The following is a 20,235-nucleotide window of genomic DNA, read 5'->3' on the forward strand; positions in this document are numbered from 1 at the left end:
ACTATGTACAGAAGGTGCTCCAGCCGAGAATCGAACCGGAGAACCTATTGCTGTGAGGCAACAAGACTAACCACTGCACCAACACTGCTGGTAAAGCAATAACACAGCTAATCAAAGAAAATCAGGCATGGACCAATCAAGCTTAATTAAGAAATTCAAAAATGCGCCACAGGAAAGAAACGCTGCTTTTACAGTTTGAGCAAATGATGCTGATGGCATTAGAAGCTGAGACTTGCCATACAACAGGAGACAAGATACTTTTGAAAAAGTCCTGACAAAGAAGATGCAGGGGATGTAAGAAAAAGTTCAAGCTCAGAAACATGATGCTCTTGAAAGTAAGGGGGATAACTGGGAGAGTTAAGAGCATGGCTGAAACAATAAGGGAGAAGGAATGGACATCACCTCTTTGAGTGGCATTACCAGGAAGTAATGCAGAGTCTAGGTTAGTTGGATCCAGCAACTGGCAGGAATCACCAAGTGGACCAGGTAAGTCATGATTCAAATACATTCTTGTATATTCTGACTCTCTTGCACTCTGCCAGTATGAAGGATTAGCTTATAGCTATAAGCAGGAAACATAAAGGAGAACCGTGGGGCAGTGTAAACTTCATGTTTACTGCAGACTGCTCCTCAAAGTTGCATGCAGCTAAAAACAAATGTCAGTTTTAAAAGAAACCCTTACCTGAGTTGCATTATATAGTAACACAAATCTACCGAGCCATTCCAATAACTGAAGCAGACGGAAAAGGGGTGATACTTCACACTGCAGAAGAAGCAATTCAGTTTATAGGCAGAGCAAAAACAGCAGGCCTAGTTAGTTCAAGGTAAAGGGTTAGAGGCTTACAGGTCAGAAAGAAAAGATGGAATAGACATTGTTGTAGAGTAAATGCCAAAGACAGACCACAAAGGCCCATAGTGCTAACAATCAAAGGTTAACCATGACATACATGAAGATCAAAGGCCAGGGATTACTGACACTAAAATCAGCATGGAAGAGGATGGCCAGACGAGGCATGATGGCAGAAACAGTTCACTGAAGAAAGAAACTGCAGGAGGAAAAGTGGTAGAGAAGCGAGTGAGCAGTGGATCACTGCATTATACTGAAGTGTGTGTGTGTGTGTGTGTGTGTGTGTGTGTGTGTGTGTGTGTGTGTGTGTGTGTGTGTGTGTGTGTGTGTGTGTGTGTGTGTGTGTCTATGTGCAGGATAAGTGTAAGGCAGACTCCAAGCAAAGACATTTATGATGAGTGGATTAAAAATGTCCAGGAAAGGTGCAGAGTACTAAATGGCAGGGCACATCACTGGACAGGTCCAGTTTTACCAGCAGTAAAACATGGTCTGAGATGATCTCAGGTTCCTCAGACTCAGGTGAACAGTGCTGGAACTCAAATGGTCTCCAGAAATTGCATAAAAGCCAGAGATATGGAAGATCTAACTTAACAGGATAATTTCTGTTTTGAGACTGTAATAGCTTTGCAGGGAAGCAAAGGAACTAGACAAATTTCTGCACCAACGATCTCAATGATTCAGGACTAGAAAACAATGAAACAATATATAATTGCAAACAGAGGGCAAATAATAGCGACATACATTTTCAAGATCCCCAAGAGGAAGGAGAAAACATAAATGTCTGCCAGGCACTCTTTGATGCAGTAGAAAAGGTCATAACTGAAAAGGTTACATAGTTAAAGTGCAAACAACATCTCGTTTATTCTTTTCAGTAAACTGTAGTCAACAAAGGGAAGTACTATAGGCAAGGACCTTAGAAGACTGCTTGTGCAGTAGGAATACATTTTTGTTTTTAGATTTTTAACATGCATTTAGTCCAGCACACCAATTATTCTTTCCAGGTGATGGAATTGTTACTCTTATGCTGCTTTTCTCTGTGGGTGTTTTTGTGTGTAGGACAATGCATGCAAGTTAAAATTAGTAAAAAGAGTGAGCTATATTAAATGGCATCTTTATTTACAATGGAGAGCAAGCCACAACAGCAGCAGAGAAGAGCACCGGAGAGGAAGGTAAGGACCACAAATTGTATTCCATTCAGAATAACTTGAAATACAAGTTATATTCAAAATTTGTTCAAATGTTATTATCTTTAGTATTAATACATATTTTAAAAGAAAATTAGGAGTAGATGGTATTTAATATATAATAGGTAAAAAACAGGCAGAGTGAAGTACTGAAGAGGAATTCAGCCTTGCTGCAGGATGTGACAAAAATTAACTTACACTAGGAAGTAATACCATCTTTCAACCTTAGATATTTTATTTAGCCACTAGAACCTTTGGCCTAGGTGTCTGTGCACAGGGCTATTAAGTGGTTCCTCTAGCCCAGGTGATAACTCTAGGGAAATCAGGCTTAGGGAAGGGGAAAAGGTTATCAAAAATAAAATAACACAATCAAGAAGAGATGCAAATAAGATTAATTTATTTGTGTTTCTTTACTTGGAAGTCCAATTGGGCAATTTAGCCCATTTTCACTGGATGCTCTTGGAGAAATGCTCCAAATACAAATAGAGAAATTATAGCTACATAATGAAAGGCAAAGACAGCAGAGGTACAAATAATCTTCTGGAACAGTAAAAATAATACATAAAACACTGCTGGAAGCACTCACTCAATAAGAGAGCAAATAGTATTAGAGAAGTCATATAATTTGTTTCCAACAAGCACAACTAAGACTGAAATCAACACATTTTACAAAAAAAGAAAGAGAAAAAGGAGTGATTAAACTATTTCACAGTTTATTTCAGTTGGTTGAGAAGCATGTGAAGACAACTGGAAGGGGTAGATGGTCCTCTGGCAGGGAAAAATTAAAGGGATTGCACAAGCAATAGGTAATATATATGAAATGAATATGGATGGACCTACTTTTCCTGTCCAGGACTAGGAAAACCTGATCAGAAATTCTGACAATGCAATTTCAATGAGATTTCTGGATCCACAGAGTTTACAAAGCAAAGTTAGTCCGCGGGCTATATTCACCGTGCCTTTTCCACCATTACCACACTCCAAGGGCATTTTTGCATCTATGAGGGCAAAACAAATCATGGTCAGGATAAATTTATGACTGCCCATCTAGTCATAAGATGTCTGCCTTAAAGAAAGCAAGCAAGGGTATCGCTGAGTGTATTATGTAACAGAGGATTATTCTAGAGATAGGGAATGTACTAATATTTCCTCCCAGCATGTTTTATTTATATGTTGATGGAAATTCAAGTCTTTACTTCAAGTGTTTGTGGAACCATCTTGTTTTGTGGTGCCTTGTGTGTGGAGTTTACATATCCTGCTTGTGTTCATGTGGCTTTTCTCTAGATACTCTGTTTCCTTGTACATCCCAGAGACAAGCAGTAGGTAGGCTGGCGACTCTAATGTGTCCCTATGTGTTCATAGGTGCATACTACGCTAATGGCCCTGGAGCCTTTACAAACCTTCCCCACAGAAGTGCCCTGGCATCGTGCCATCCAACGGGGGCCTGCTGAGCTATGTCCATTTCCTACTAAACTCTGGGGATGATAACCATTTATATATGGTCTCAAGGAGTCAGATGTGACTTAATAGCAATGGATGGATGGAGGGAAATATTAATAAAGCTCTTGTCCTTAATGGCATGTAACCACTGTCCAGTAGTCCATAAGATATATAGGACAGGGGGTAGAATTCTATTTTACATAATTGGTCTGATCAGGAGTGAATATAGAGAATTGAGAGCTTATTCTAACCTGGATTACATATCTTTAGTTATTAAGGGGTTAGCCAAAAGGATTTCCTGGATAATATTGCTATGATGTGCTCAAAAGACAGGGAGGTATATACAAAGGTGCTAAAATCTCTGATGAGCATATTAATCTGGAGTGGGGTACTGCCCATACTGCTTTTCAGATTTGTTTAAAAAAGTGACAATGTCACACCTTTCTGCATTTATTTTAATCCCACTTGTAATACACCACTGATTTATATTGTTCAGCCCTTGTTGCAGCAACACAGTACTAAATACTGTGAACACCACCACAATCAGCTTGTAGCATGAGAAAATGTAATTAGCCTAATGACTGTGTTAGTGGTCTGGAGATCTGAGAAGCAGATGCCAATCATTAGGAGTCTCACCAATCGACCCTGAAGAATGCCGCTAGCCACATTCTGCTTTCTGAAGGAAGAAGAAAGACATAAGGCTAAAGATGGACATACATTTACTGGACATTTCACAAGCAGAGGAGGAGATGTTGAGGAAAGAGAATTATTGGTGATAATGAAAGGAAAGTGATACCAGATGCATTTTGTGTTTTTTAAGCAATACCAACAGAGGCAATGCATAACTGAAGTGATGTCTTGGGACCATGGAATAAATGTGAAAACATAACATTATAAAGGGCTAATGGAATGCAATCTATTCGATTTATGGGAAAAGCAAGGGCAATAAGTACTTGAATACTATGTATTTGGCTGGAAAAAAGTGGTGTTAAATGATAGCAAATGGAAGAAATCATGACTAGCATTAGGGTGTTGAAGCAATGAGTGAAATTCAAAGGTCAGCAAATTAAGATGGTCTATGGATGATACATCACACCATTAAAACTGCATAACAATAATTGTAAAGCCAATAGTATGTGTTGGAGAGGTGGAAAAGATAAATCACGTACTCTTCACATGTTCTGGCACCATAAGAAAATTTGAAGATACTGGATATACCTGACTATGTTGGAGCAAGGTATAGTGGCAGATGTTTCTCTAAGGAGTAGAAATTTTGCTTAGTGGGAGTTACACAGAAAGTTAAAAAAAGGGGAGGGGGTATCTGTGGGTTAGATGGTTCTTGGCTAGTATCACAAAAGCCCAAATCACCAGTGAATGGAAAACCATTTGCAGGACATCTGATAAACCAATTAGGGGTGCATTTATCATCTTTTTGGGGATGAATGTTAGCATATTTTAATAGTACCACTGTACACAGAGTGATGCCACTTTTTGAGAAAGATCTTTCAGCCATTTGATTTGTTAAAAAAATGGCAAATCATAATGAGTTGTATCATCTGTATTATCATCTGTATTATTTTAAGAAAGTTTATATGGACAAGTTCAATGTTGAACTGTGCACATAATGTAAATAATTATTTTTACACTGTTGGGGAGCTTTCTTTCAGCTGTTAGAGGAATGTTGTAATCAGACACATACTTTAATAGTTAAACAATTTGTGCTTATATAACAAGTCATTAAATAAATTTAATTAAAAAAAAGAAAAAGTATACTCTATACTGCTAATGTTACATACATGCTGACAAATGCTACTTGAAGGAAACAGAGGACATTAGGTCACTGCTTCTTGTATGCCTACACATGGCTTCATGTTTCTCTGAAGCATCAAATGTAGGAAAAAGTAGAAGGAGAAAGGCAAACCGAAACAGTAAACAGGTTCACATGAAGACAAGGGAAGCACTCATGCACAAGGAAAAATCACAAAGCAGAGCCACTTCTACTCAATGCTGAACAGCCTGCTGATTGTGATTTTTGATTGGTTTGTATACAGGCATATGAGCCAATCAAAAATCACAAAGCAGAGCCTCCGCTGTTCAATGCAGAACAGGCCACTGTTCCACACTGAAGAGAAGAGGCGCTGCTTTGCAAATATTTGATTGGCTTATATACTGGCATATGAGCCAATCAAAAATCGCAAAGCGGAGCTTCTTCTGTTCAAGGCAGAACAGCCTTCTGTTCCACATTGAACAGAAGAGACTCTGTTTTGCAATTTTTGATTGGTTCATATGCCGGTATATGAGCTAATCAAAAATCTCAAAGCGGCTCTCAAGCAACTGGAATCTACAATTATCTGGCATCTACCAATCCCCATAGACCAGAATGAGAATACACGGTAAAATGCATTCATTATATGCATTTGCCATGAGGCATCAGTTTTCAGAGCAACCTTCTGGAAACTGCACTATTTGTTCCACTAAGAAATACTATTCTCACCACTGTAATAATGGAGAGAGAACTGTGCAGTCTTCAAATTAGGCTGGGAAAACTGCAATGCTTAGGATTGGATACCAGTACTGGTGGGGCCAGTCTGAGGCAATCAGTATCATTTCTGGCTTCTCTTGTCTGAACTTTTGGAGTACCTTGGGGAGGAAAGGCATATACTGTTAAGTGTTTCCAGCTGAAAGACAGGGACTTCACTTTCCATGCTTGCCTGTGATAAGTCCTTGTGCAGAATCTCTTTAGTTGGCAGTTGTGAGAAGAGGCAAATAGGTCTATGTCCGGGCATCCCCATTTCCTTGTTATCATTTGGAAGATTTGTGGATCCAATTTCCACTCGTGGGAATCCATGAGGTTTCTGCTTAGTTCGTCTGGCACAGTATTTATCTTTCCTGGCCGGAATTGTGCCTGCAGATGTACTTGGTAAGTCAATGCTGTGTCCCACAAAGTCATGGCTAGCCTGCAGAGGGGGTAAGAATGAGTGCCTCCCTGCTTGTTTATATACCACATGACCGTGGTACTGTCTGTCTTTATCAGTAGTTGTCCCAGATGAAGTAGGTCCTTGAGGGCTGTCAGGGCATTCTGAACAGCTAGCATCTCTTTTTGATTGATATGTAGATGTATTTGGTTGGTGGACCATGTGCCCTGAATGCATCTCCCTGCCATGTGTGCCCCCCAAGCATAATCTCATGCATCCATTGTCAATGTCTGCCTGGCTGAGGGTAAGGTGAATGGCTGTCCCTTGTTCTGTTGACAGGCCTTTGCCCACCATTGAAACTCCTGTTGCAGGCAGGGAATGAGAGTTATTATTGTTTCCAAGCTGTGGCAATGTTGAGTCCAAACACTTTTTAGGTACCATTGAAGTTTCCTCATATGCAGTCTTGCATATGGAATTAATAGAATGCAGGATGCCATGAAGCCCAAAGCCTGCAGAATTTTTCTTGCAGATAACTGGGCCTTTGTTGCAAACAGTTTGAAATAGGTAGTCAGTTGCCTTTGTTTGTCTGGCGTGAGATAAGCCATCTGGGCAGTTGTAGTTAAGCTTGCACCCAGGAATATTATCTCTTGAGAGGGTATTAGTTTTGATTTTTGTTCGTTGACTGTGTACCCTAAGCATAGTAGTAATCTCTTTACAAATGCCAGATGCTGTAGTAGAATATCCTTGTTCTCTGCTTGTATGAGGCAGTCATCCAAGTAAGAATATATTTGTATTCGTCTTTGTCTGCAGAATGCAATTACTGGTGCCAGGCACTTTGTGAAGACCCTGGGCACAGTAGATAAGCCAAAGGGCAGTGCAGAGAATTGGTAGTGCACTGAGCCAGCTATGAATATGTGGTATCTTCTGCATGATTGTCTGATGGACATGCAGGTATGCCTCTTTTAGGTCTAAAGTCACCAGTCAAGCCTTCTTGCCCAGTATGGGCAGAAGCTGCTGTAAGGTCAACATTTTGAATTTTGGTATATCCAGATATGTGTTTACAATAGATAAGTTCAGTATTGGTCTCCAGCTTTTGTCCTTCCTGGGTACCAGGAATAGTCTGGAATAAAATCCTTGTCCCTGCTCTTGTTCCAGTACTTGTTGAATTGCCCTCATGTCCATGAGGGATGAGACTTGTTTTTGTGCCTCTGCCCATTGGTTTTTTGGTAGGTCTGGCCAACCGTTTTCCCTTGACAGGTATAAAAGTGAAACTTGTAGCCCTGTGACACTATGTTTAAGACCCATTTGTCCTGGGTTATGATGTGCCAATTTTGAGAAAAAAGTGCTAGTTTTCCCCCTAAATGTCCTGCCAGAAGATAAGTGCTTGGCGCAGGCAGAGGGAAGTCATTGGGACTGTTTCCTGTAAGGCTGTGATTTGTCTTCTCCACTTTTGGACGTAGAAGCACCCCATTGTTTAGACCTGCATGAACCTTGGGGCTGGGATCTGCCTCTTGGGCATCTGTATCTGCCCCTTTGTGGTCTGTCTGACACTGGAAAGGACCAATTCTTTGTAGGCCAGTGTCTGCTAAATCTTGGAGGCCGTACCTGTAAGAAATCCTTGACTGTTTGCATAGATTTAGCTTTGTCCTCCATTTTCTTTAACACCTCTTCTGCTTTAACACCAAACAAAGTATCATGGTGTAACGGAGCATCTAATAATTTTGCTTTAACTTTTGTTCCTTTAACCAAGCATGCCTCCTGATGACAGAACCCGTGACAGCGGCCCTGCAGCAGGCCTCCAAAGAATCAAAGCCACATTGCAAAGTATGCTTTCCAACTTGCTCAGCTGCATGTAATAAATCCTGCATTTCTTTGTTTTCTGCACCTTCAGAATTTATCAACATGTTCTGTTTAAGCAGTGACATAATATATTGTTAATATTTGAGCATATGAAATTGACAATTTAAAGCCCTTATAGCCAAGGTAGCAGAGGTGTAAATATTCTTTCCCCATCTGTCTAATGCCCTAGTCTCCCTGTCGGAGGGGGTAGGGTTTTTTGAAGTGGATGCCTTGACCCCTTTGGGACCCTGAAAAATAGTTTCTGTGTCAGCAGCTGGGTTCTTGAAAAGGAATTTATGAGAGTCAGGCACCCTGTAGTACCTGTCAGGCTTAACAGGAGCTGGAGGTAAGGAGTCAGACTGGACTCTGAAAATACATCATCTACAATGTCTAACACAGGCAGAATAGCTAGGGGCCTGTGTTGTGGGAGTAAAAGGAAGTCCCTGAGCCTTTTCTTAGATTCAGAATAATCTTGGCTCTCCAAGTGGAAATGTTCCCTCATGGTATGCAAGGTTTCCCAAAAGAGTAATCCTCAGGAGGAGAGGCTGAAGGGATAGATTCTTCAGCATCAGAATCCTCATAGGGAGGAAGAAAGTATTCCTGATCAGAAGAGGAATCTGAAGAAATGGAAACCTGATCTGAAGATTCATATTCTGTCTCTTGCCTAGGCATCTTATCAGGAGGGGGATGGGAACCCCTGACCAAAGTAATTAAGTCTTCGGCCATTTTGAGCATCTGTTTTTTGGGCATGGAGGCCTGACCATGAGGCTGTTGTACTTGTTTCTTTGTCTTTAAAGATGCTTTAGTCTTTGCCTTTGTAGCTGGAGTCGCTTTAATATACAATTGAGTAGGTCTGAAGACACCCTCAGAAGCCGATGCCTGCTCAGCGACTCCAGACTCATCTGAGGGAATAGTTTCTGAAGGTCCAATACCTTGAGCTTCCAGCGGCCTAGGTGACTCAACGTGGGCATCTATAGCGGCCTGTGGGTCCAAAGTAGCGGGCGTCAGGGGCTGCGAAAGCACCTCACTGAGAGCCGGCAAACCGGCGACTGGCTTAGAAGAAGCCTTGTCATCAGTTTTAGAACTCGGATGCCTGTCCTTTTCTTTTCTTTGTGTTTCTTGTGAATTGCGGTAGTCAGTTGGTTACCCGACGGCATCGTGTAATTAAATCTTCTACCAAAGTAGTGAAAAGCAAAATCGTACCAGCGCTTTATAGTGCGCTGGTCAAATCTAGCACAAAACCGACAACAAGCAACGTCGTGGTCAGGGCCTAGACAAGGATTACAGTAAGAATGAAAATCCTTATGAGGTACTTGCTTCCCACAAGAAATACAATTATTAACTTTTTCTGACATCAGTCTGGAGCAAGAAAAAAGTATTCCCCAATGGGGTACTTAGCTTTTAATGAAGACTTCGGATCTGAAATTCGAACACAAAAATCTCAGGAGTCGGCCGACCGGCACTTGCGAACTGCTTCTGCTTCAGGCACCGCGCGGCAAGAAAGACTGAAGAAAATGGCGTCGGCTGCATCTTTTATACCCCTGGCACACTGGTGTCAGGGAGGAGGCGACAGCAACCGACGCCGAACCTAGACTTTGGAATCCAGGCTGACTGAGGGTAGCCTGCCAGCAGGATAACCCAAGTGTAATGACTGCAACAGTGAAACACGAAGAACATCTCCCCTACTACTTTCTATATATATGTTCATAGGTTTGAACAGCAAACAAGCAAATTAGTGATATTTTAAAATCTTGAAAGACATTACCTCATATACATATTTTTATCACCATTTAAATCAACTAGCAATTTCTTAGAAATATGCACAAACTTGGATTGCTTACTGACAGTGGCAATTTCATCCATAACCTTGGCATACTGGGTCACAAAGAGTCTTTTTTTTCATGTTATTTAGACATAGATTTTGTAGCATATTAACATATGTTACCACACTCCATAAAACATACTGGGGAGGGGGAGGGGTGCATTGATGTTAGACATGCCTGAGAATACCCTGGTTTCCTTTGACTGCAACTTGTCTGGCTTAGCACCTGAGACCCGGTTCACCTAGAGTTGCCACCTGTCTGTTTTTTTCCAGATAATCCAGAAATGAAGCACCTCATCCAGTTCTTGATATTAGAATTAAACACTTCAGTTTTCAAGTTGTTTCCACTTCTGTGCTCCCCACATTTTCGGTATTTGTTAGTTTTCAGTGCTGCTCGGTATAACAGATGCACTAACATAAAAAAAACACTGTCCTTGTACCTGCCTCTCCTTTTTGCTAACTGGCTAATAGGCTGATCTGAGGAGAGAAAATAAATTATTATGAAAACAATTCCGAGAGGCCTATGAATTGAGTTGTTTGTGTCTTTTTTTTCCCTTCCTCTGGCTTTTTATGTTCGAGCACAGGTCTTAACTTCTTTGTCAATAGTTGGACAAATTGTGAAATCAAAGATAATTCTTAAATATTATTCTGGTTCACTTAGAGAAATTTAATGATACACAACAAGCACTGCAACAACATGAATTTTCTCAACAGTATGAAGTATAAAACTCTGTCATTATTGGCTGAATGCAATCATCCATGATTTACCTAAAAATAAAACATTTGGTGAGGGAAAAGGAAAAAAATATGAGACACTATACAGATCTGTTTGGAAAACAAGACTATTTTGCGGCAACTGTTCACAGAGGTATGAATTCTTCACTGGAGTAATTGTAGACTCCTTATCCCTGTGTGTGCGCTTGGAGAATGCTGCTGGTTTCGGGTTTCAGTGTTTCATTTGATTCCCTGGCCACAGCAAAAAGAGAGCACCAGCAACTGTGAGAAGGAGAATGAGCACCACAATTTTGAGAAGGACCTCTCTACTACTCTCGCCAAGGTTAGTGAAAAATATGGAAAATGTATTTTTTCATGCAAGTGGTCAGTATAGAGAGGATTAAGAAGGCCATGCATGACCTTAACACCTGCTGTTGTTTCATTACTGTGAAACCATCACTTCTCTGCCATGTTAGGATTACTGCTACCCAACCACAATAAATGAAGAAAGGGTGCCCCACAGAACGAACTAGACCACAAAAAGTATAAATGAAGCACCTGAAACCATGAACCTCTCAAATATGACTATTACAAAAAATAGTTAAAACCACAGTAGCAACGATAAACGCTTAACTTGTTCACTGCATTTTTCTTTATCAATGTAACTTCCTCAGCATAAAAATTACATACAGCCTCTTATTTTATACGGACTTGCCTCCTTAATCATCCAATCAGTTTAAACATTGCATTAAAAGGGTTATTCATTGCATATTATTACAGCTTAAATATCAAGGTTAAAAAACTGATCTAAAACTTTTAAAACTTTTAAAATTATAAATCTTTTATAATGCAATAAATTATTTCTTTAAATGTAAAATATCATTAAGGTATATAGACAGTTATACTATAATAAATATGTACAAATTATATACACTTAAAAATGTGTGACTAATTCAGCTCAATAGCACCATCTTGTAACAAACTAAGGAATGATTATTGCAATGACCTGTGTGTGTGTGTGTGTGTGTGTGTGTGTGTGTGTGTGTTTGTCCGTCCACAAACATGTATTACGGGGAGTTGCAGTGTGTCTAAAAAATAGCAATTTGGTAATAATTTATTTCAGTCTCCATCATAATCAAACTTCAGCACTGCACACAATGTGTCTCTCTGGTGATATGGGCAAGTGTGGGAAAGCAACTGATGGTTGGCACAGTGATTAGCACTGCTATCTCACACTGCATGTCTCTAGCTGAGTTCTTGTCTGTGGTTCCATCTGTGTGGGTTCTGCATGTCCTCCTTCGCTCTGTGTGGGTCTTAAGCAGGTGGTCTGGTTTCTCCTACACCCCAAACCAAAGACAAGCCTCCAATTTGGCTGTAAGCATGGTGTGTGTGTGTGTGTGTGTGTGTGTGTGTGTGTGTGTGTGTGTGTGTGTGTGTGTGTGTGTGTGTATCTTGTGATAGACCTGGCTTGTCAGGGGCAGTACCAATATATGTATATATGTGTGCCAAAAAGGTAATATAGGTGGCCAAACACAAATCTTCTTAGCAGAAAAAAAAACAGTAAGCTAGTTTCTTTCAGAAATATGGTACAGAATAATAGGAGCCACTGAGGACCACCACCTCTTGCTGTATAAGTGGATTTTGACACAGGATTAGTAGGGGCACCATTGAATGCCGGTAGAGAAAGGCACTTCAGCACCTCTCATGCGTTATACTACAGCATAAACTCTTCACTTTTATTATCCTGCCTTAAAGGAGAAAGAAGTGTGCAATTTTTCTTTACCAGAACAGCTGTTTGCTCACTTTGGTTTTAGTCGTTTCAAGATGGTGTTGAAAATTTAGACAGGGCTCCAATCATCCCTGTAGAATTCAACTTTCTCAATAGTGCCTATGTTGCTGATTGTGAGGTTCTAGGCTAGGGAAGGTTCTCGGAGTCTTTGTGGTATTCCAAATAACATGGTTTTGGTTTCCTTTGGGTTTAGGACTAATCTTTTTGTCAATGAGCCAATGGTTAAATTGTGTGAGGTCTGTTTGAAAGAGATTAGAAATATGGGGAAGGGAGGGGCCTGATTTGTAAATTACTATGCTGTAACTATAAAGTACTATTGGTAGGCTGGGAAAGCCTGAATGTATAGTTTGTTGCTCTATAAAGAGAAAAGAATTTGGTATAGCATGGAACCTTGTGGGACTCTTCTTTGTTTAAGGATGTGATGGCAAAAGTGGTGGATCCAAATTTTATGAAAAAGGATCTGTTGGATAGAAAGCATTGTAATCACTGGCAAGCTTATGCCTAATTCTGTAGGGAGTACTTTAGCAGGGATATGGGCACTGAATGCTTTGGTTAGGTCAATGAAAATGATTCTGGAGAGATTACCTTCTTCCATGTTTGTGAAATGTCATCAGTTAAGGTGAAGATATGTCATAGTGTTTTGGTCTGATCAGATACCGTACTGATGGGGTGAAAGGATTTTATAAGTTTGGAGGCATTCAGTTACTTGGTCGTAGATGAAATTCTGTAATACTTTCTCAGGGTCAGGAGGACTGAGTTTGATAACTGTTACATGTAGAATGATGAGGAGCTTTCAGAACTGATTTCATTGTTCTTTGCAACATAATGTATATAGCACTGTTTGCAAATATACTGTTGCAAAATTTACTTACAAAACTACAACTGCCAAAATAAAAAAAAAAGAAAATGAGTGGAGAGAGGGAAAGGGGAAGAAAGAATGAATGGAACCAGTGTAAATATCATCAGAATAAGGGTGGTCCTGTATATTTATTTTTTATTTAACATTTGTTTACCGGCAAAGTCCAACTTGGAACAAAGCCAATTTTCAACGGAAGCCTGGGGAGAAAAGCTCTAGATGTATGTCTTTGTAACATGGGAGGAAACCGGAGCTCCCACAGGAAACCCATACAAGCTTAGGAGGACATGCAGATTCCTCACAGAAGGCATCCCAGCCAAGAATCAAACAAGAGAACCTCTTGCTGGGAGGTGACAACGCTACCGCTGCACCACTGCACAGTACAAAAATATTATAGGCTTGATACTTGGGTCAGATATGATCCCTTGCTCATAAAATTAATCTGCTGCAGACACAAGAGACAATGTAACAAAGGTGGAGCTGGGATTTACCACATTTTATGTTACCACAAGAGCAACAAAGATTAGAGATGATGATCTGAAAAGGAAGAGAGTCCACAAAAGTTTTTTTTTTTTTTTTTTTAAAGTGGAGTGAAGTGGGCAGTTACTATGTGTACTAGATTACAGGGGTTACAGTCAGCAGCAGTGCAGAAGTTACATTTGCCAAAAGGGATTCAGCACCTTTAGAGGGGAAAAAAAAACATGGGGTTTCAAACAGAGACATGGTATTTATTTTTATTTTTATTTATTTGAGATTTGTTAATCAGGTGAGGTGATCCATACAGTTTTTCAGCTACGTCCCAGCTGCAAGTGAGCAATTACAGATTTAGGTAACAATGTAAAAAACACAGTCAGTGCAATAAACATGATGAAATTCACAGAAATGACATTATGATTACAATCTAGCTAAATACTACAGAATATTGCACAGTAGAGTGTTCAACTTGCACTAACAGGCAGTGAACATTAAAATTAGTTTGCAGGTGATTATCTAGTCACTGCAGAAACTAGTGGCTTTTGATGTCACCTGGAGGTGAAAAAGAAACTACACAAACAAAACAGAGAGACAGTAAGAATATAGGACAAGTTAAAGAGGTAATCGAAATGCAATCCTACACAGTATTTACATATTTACAGGGTGAAAAACTGTTCCTTTGAATCTGAAGTGGACAAAGGGAGGAGCTTAAGATCTTAAAATGTTTGAAGATGTATTAGCCTTAGTGTTTGTTATATGCACATTTCTAAGCCTGTTTTAGGTGGAAGTAAAACCTTCTGAAGGACCTCTGCTTAGTTGTTTGTCAAATATTTTGTGGTATTTGATTCTAGCTAAAAGGCACAATTCCATGGAGTGTGAGTTTGAAGGGGGGGGGGGGGTGAACAAGAGTGGTAGCATCATTGTTTTTCATGCAGAGTGAGTACAGTGTGTGTTTGATTTGTAGTGCATGTGAGCACACTACAGTCTCTGAAGGCAGAGATCACATTTCAGTATTGCTCAAGTGCGGACTTCATTCTCTACCCAAAATGATTGCTTAGTCACCTAGCCTCAAGCTGATAGGGACAGTGTAATAAGAAAAAGACTGTGAGGTCAGGTAGTTCTGGTCAGAATCTTGAAAGGGTTACACAAGCTGGCTATGATCCAACACTGAAAACCTAACAAGATAGCTGGAAGGTGGTTGGGATATGAGTTCAGCTCAGTATGAGTGAACTAAATGGCACAACAGTCTCCACATAGTTCTGTTTCCAGAAAAGGGCAGTGTGATTAGTTTCTTAGTGTGGGGGAGGCCCTGTCTAAAAGATAATGTTTTGCTTTGGTGTAGATTGGAAACCAGGAGAATGCACTTCTGTGTAGGGAAATTGGAAACAAGCGTTTGTGTGTCTCCATCACAGAGTCTCAAAGAGGTGAGAATGTCTTGCTAACATGAAGAAGGGAAGTATATGTTAATGCATAATGGTTAACTTCTTTGCCTCCCACTCAGAAGGTACAAGGTTCAGTCCTGACCTCTGGTCAGTACCTGTGTGGAGCTTGCATGTTCTCGTTGTGTCTTTGTGGGGTTCCTCCCACCTCCTGAAAACACGCTGAGTCTATTCATCTCAAACTCACCTAAGAATTGAGTTGTGGACAACAACATATACTCTAGATAGTGGCCTATAGGGGAAGAGTTGCACAGACCAGCTACTTCAGACATCTACTGAGGTGCACAGTATCTTCAAGATAGGAGAACACAGATGACAGACTGCTCACCGTGGCAGGGCTAACCATTCGATGGCTCTAGGTGATTTGGTCATGTTGACTAATGTCACCAAATGCGCATGGGTATTTACCGGTGATAAGTGGGTTGAGGATATGGCCTACTCCAACTTACACCAGGGATCCATGCTAATGGTGGGAGTGGTGTATGTGCCCCTACTGGCCAGTGTGTGCCTGCCGTAAGGCCCAGCAGCCCTGGTTCAATAACTTACTGGCCTGGCTAGTGTCCAAGTGCTCATCTTGGGTTACCTGTGGTAGTTCTGTTGAGCAAATGTTGGATGTAAAACCAATCAACCTGCCAAACACGAACTAAGAATTGCTACACTCAGTTTAGGATCACTGACAGGATGCAACTTGGAAGTGGATGACATGATGGTAAGGAAGAAGCTGGACATCTTATGTATTCAGCAGACAAGCTGTAAAGACAGTGCAGCAAAAACACTTGGCTTGAGATCCACAGTCTACTACTCAGAATACAGAAAGACTAGAAATGGAATGGGAATTGTGGTGAGGAAGAAGCTTCAGAAGACAGTGAGGGATATCATCAGAATTACTGACAAATAGCAATCAGACTCCAGTGTAAGGATAGGGCACTATTTATAATCTCAGCCCATGCCCCATAGCAGGGTTGTGATAGTTAGGAAATTAGTGCATTGAGACAGCAGCTGAACAACCTACTAGATACAGAAAGGCCAACATGAAATGGTATTGAAAATGGATGACCAGAATGTATATATTGGGACAGGCATCATCATCATCATCATCAGCAGCCCTACTTTTCCCATTTTTTCTATATGGGGTTGGACTATTACATTAACTGTCACCGTCTCTCTTGATTCAATGCCACACTCCTGCCTTCTCTGACACTCATGCCTGACTGTCACAGATCGTTCTCACAATTTATCTGCCTCTTTGCTGGGCATTCCCATTTCCTCTTACCTTCTTCTTGTATGTTCCAAATCTTCTTCACCAGACTGTTTTCTGCTTTTCTGCACATGTCCAAACAACAATAGTTGTCTTTGATTATTTCTACAATTATTGCTACTATGGCGTCTGGTCTTATGTCCTCATTTCTTCATCTGTCCTACAGTGTGCTTCCTAGCACTCTTCTCAGACACTTCATTTCCATCACCTCTGTTTCTACATCTGCTCTGCCTTGGCTTTACTGCCCAAGTTTCTGTACCACACAGTAATACTGGTAGTACCACTGTCTTGTACACCTTCATTTTCAGCTTCATTTGGCATTTTTTTGTCAAAGACTGCACCTGAGACTCTATGCCAGTTGGATGCAGCTCCTCTGCTTCCAGCCTTGAGCTCTTCATTCAGACTTCTCTTCTCCTCAACCACCCCTCCCAGACACTTGAAGCTATTTACCTGTTCCACTATCTTTCCTTCTATCTCGATTCATAGCTTCTTCTCATTTCCTCAGATTGCTGTCATTACCACAGTCTTATCTGTGCTTAGTTTCATCCAATGTGGCTTCAATTTTGCATTCCATTCCCCTATCCTTTGCTGAAGTTCTTGCTCAGTCTGCCTGCAATGCTACATCATCTGGATATAGCATCTTTGTTGATATGTCCCCTCCAAACTGTTTGCTAATGTAGTCCATCACCAGTATGAACAGCCGTGGGCTCAGAGCTGAAGCTTGGTGCATACTCACTCCCACTGGGAACCCATCTGTGAAGCTGAACACTCTTTGTATTTGAGTCATAGGGTCATTGTACATAGCCTGCACTAATTCTAACAATGTTTCTGGGACTTCGAACCACCACAGTACTGCCCAAATCAGCGTTCTTGGGACTTTGTCATATGCTTTCTCCAAGTCTAGGAATGCCCAAATGGACTCCTTCCTCATCTCTAGCTTCTTCTCAACTGCCTGTCTCACTGCAAACATCGGGTCAGTTGTACTGCATCCTGATTTGAATCCAAACTGCTCATCTCCCATCTTACATTCTACTCCTCTGCATATCCATTTATCAATCACCCTCTCCAGAACTTTCATGCAATATGACAGGAGTTTGATGCTTCTATACTGCTCACAGTTGTGGATGTCCCCTTTGTTCTTGTGCACTGACACAAGTATGCTTATTCTCCAGTCATCTGGGATACGCCTTTCTCCCCCCACTACTATGATTACTCTCAGGAGTCATTTCTCACCCAACAACTTTATCATATTTGCTATGACCTCATCTGAGCCTGCTGCTTTCCCTGACTTCATTTTCCTTAGTGCTATTCTTACTTCTTCTAGGGTGGGCTCCTCTTCTCTCACTGTAGGCTGTATCATGGGCAGTACAGCTTCTGTGGAGATTTCTTCATTCAGAAGCTGCTGTGGACTGCTGAGAAGGTTGCTGCTGTCATTCTTTTAACTGTTCAACTTTATGCCACACAGGCATTACACATGCAGTTAATGTGAAACTGTAACTGCAACTACAACATTTCTAATGGGAGGGAATGAGTTTAGATGAAGGTACAGACATTAATAGTAGAGTGGTAGAGTGATTCTGGACTGACAGCTGACTTGAATTTTGGAGTAAGAGGCATTAATGTTTGCAGAGTCTGAAATTGCTTTGAAGTGTCATATTGCATTAACAGCATTGTTTGGAAAGTAGGTATGCTCAGAAGTGTTTAGGATTATAAAGGACATGGTCCAACTGTCAGTTGTATAGTGGGATAATGTTCTGACTATAAACCTAGATGATTCAAGTTTAAATAGCATCTTAGGTGCTGAAGAGCCAAGATGTGAGGGTGATGAGTGTTTTTTTATCAATTTGCTGTACTGTTGAGAGAAAAGAGGTGTGTCTCAATCATCTAATTATAGCATTTCAAGTGGAGATTTGCACTATGTGTTCTGATGATTCCAAATGGTAAAGGTAGCCCTTAGTGGTGCATGAGTAAGAGGACGCACATGTGTCACGTAGGTATAGGACACCACCACAGTAATCAGGTATTAATTTCAGACATCAAGGAAGCAGGCTAGGAGAGGTATTAGGAATAGCCCTATTTCCCATGTCTCCAATGAAGGGGATGTGGACAGGAGAGTGGAGCCATACAGTTCCTAGTACAGGGACAATTAAGGTCCACCCTTTAAGATGGGCAATACTGGTTTGGCTGAAAAGTCAGACACTCAGGTTTTGGAATGAATATGTCCTCTTCCAGTAAATATGCAGACACAAACATGAGAGCAAACTCCCCCACAGATGAAAAGATGATGTCTCCTCCCTCTGCTGATGGCTCCTGATTCTGAAAACAGGCTTGAGACCTATAAATGGATGAACTGATGTTCATCAGGCATGGAGTAAAAGAGCATATATGACAAAAGATAAATGAGGCATGGCATATTCTAGTTTAGTAATTAGGATACATGTTTGTTACCCTTACTGATTCAACAGTTAGGAGATGTGCCAGTTTCTAGTTGTACTTAAATTGTTTGTGTGAGATTTACAGATAAGGGAAGGATTGAACCAAATTCCTAAGTATTTGTTTTGATTAATCATTTCAACACCAGTTTGGTATGTGTCTGAAAATATTATTGTCTCATCTGTACTACATGCCAGAGTTGTTCTGAACAGCATAGTTTTAGTTTTCTTAGGATATCTGATTATTTAGTTACCACAAGGTCATTTGAAAATGTTTTCATATTCTTTTTTGGAGGTTTACACATAAATACAGTTGCTCTTTCTGCTCCTCCTTCACAGGATTATCTCATATGCATAAAGAGTTAGATAGCAGATTTGGTTAGCTGCTCAAATATGAAGAAATAATACTTGAAAGACGCCAGATATAAAAGTCCCTGCATCTGAAAACAAAGAAAAGTTCTGTTACAAAGGAAGCTTTCCATCCATTTAAGAGATCATTCAATACATTGTTGTTAAGTTAATCCACTCTTCCTTGAAGCTATGTCAGTTTTTAGACACTTGCAGTGTAGCAGCTGCTACTTCCATTTCTCATCTCCATACTGCACCTGTCGATGGCATGCTGTACATTATCAGGGTAATGAGGGTGGTTGATGGCTATGAAAGGACTGCAAAAAACTAAGGAAAAAATGATTATCTGAACCTGTTTACCAAACATGTTTATGTCAGCATCAGAAATAGTCTGGAGGATCCTTTGAAGTATAACGGGTAGATCTGAGACTTGTAACAAAATGTCTCCTAAGCATCACTCCAAGTGCTGTACTCCAGGACAACATGTCAGTTACAGCTCTGTCAAGCACAGCCTTAGCCACCAAGGGGCATCTCCACACTCATCTAGGTCACTGAGGTTCTAGAGCTTTGAATCCAAGAACAAAAATCTTCTAAAGCTATTCTCAGTACCTGCTGATGTCTACATGTAATGCATGTTCCAAGATAAGATGCAACATAATTTTTTCCTCCCAAATTCAGATATTTGGAGTCCTTATCCAGGGGGCATTCACTGAGTTGGCAATATATATTCTATTATTATTGTGCAATCAAGGTCTTAACAGTGGTGACCAGTGAGTGCTGGTCCAACAAAGAATGACACAGAGGAAATGGGTACTAGAGGTCCTGTTAATGAGCTGTGCTCTGCAGTTCAGCAGGAGGTTTGCAAGCAGAAATGACAA

General features: G+C 40.6%; 1 protein-coding gene across 1 annotated transcript in view; it reads right to left on the reverse strand.

Annotated features, from left to right (window-relative positions):
* LOC122812560 (connector enhancer of kinase suppressor of ras 1-like) overlaps window positions 1–20,235 on the reverse strand; it is a 719,099-nt gene that overhangs the window by 5,710 nt on the left and 693,154 nt on the right. The window lies entirely within an intron of this gene.

The sequence above is a fragment of the Protopterus annectens genome, chromosome 1.part1 (assembly GCF_019279795.1).
Source record: "Protopterus annectens isolate FY-2018-M chromosome 1.part1, PAN1.0, whole genome shotgun sequence".
NCBI lineage: Eukaryota > Metazoa > Chordata > Ceratodontiformes > Protopteridae > Protopterus > Protopterus annectens.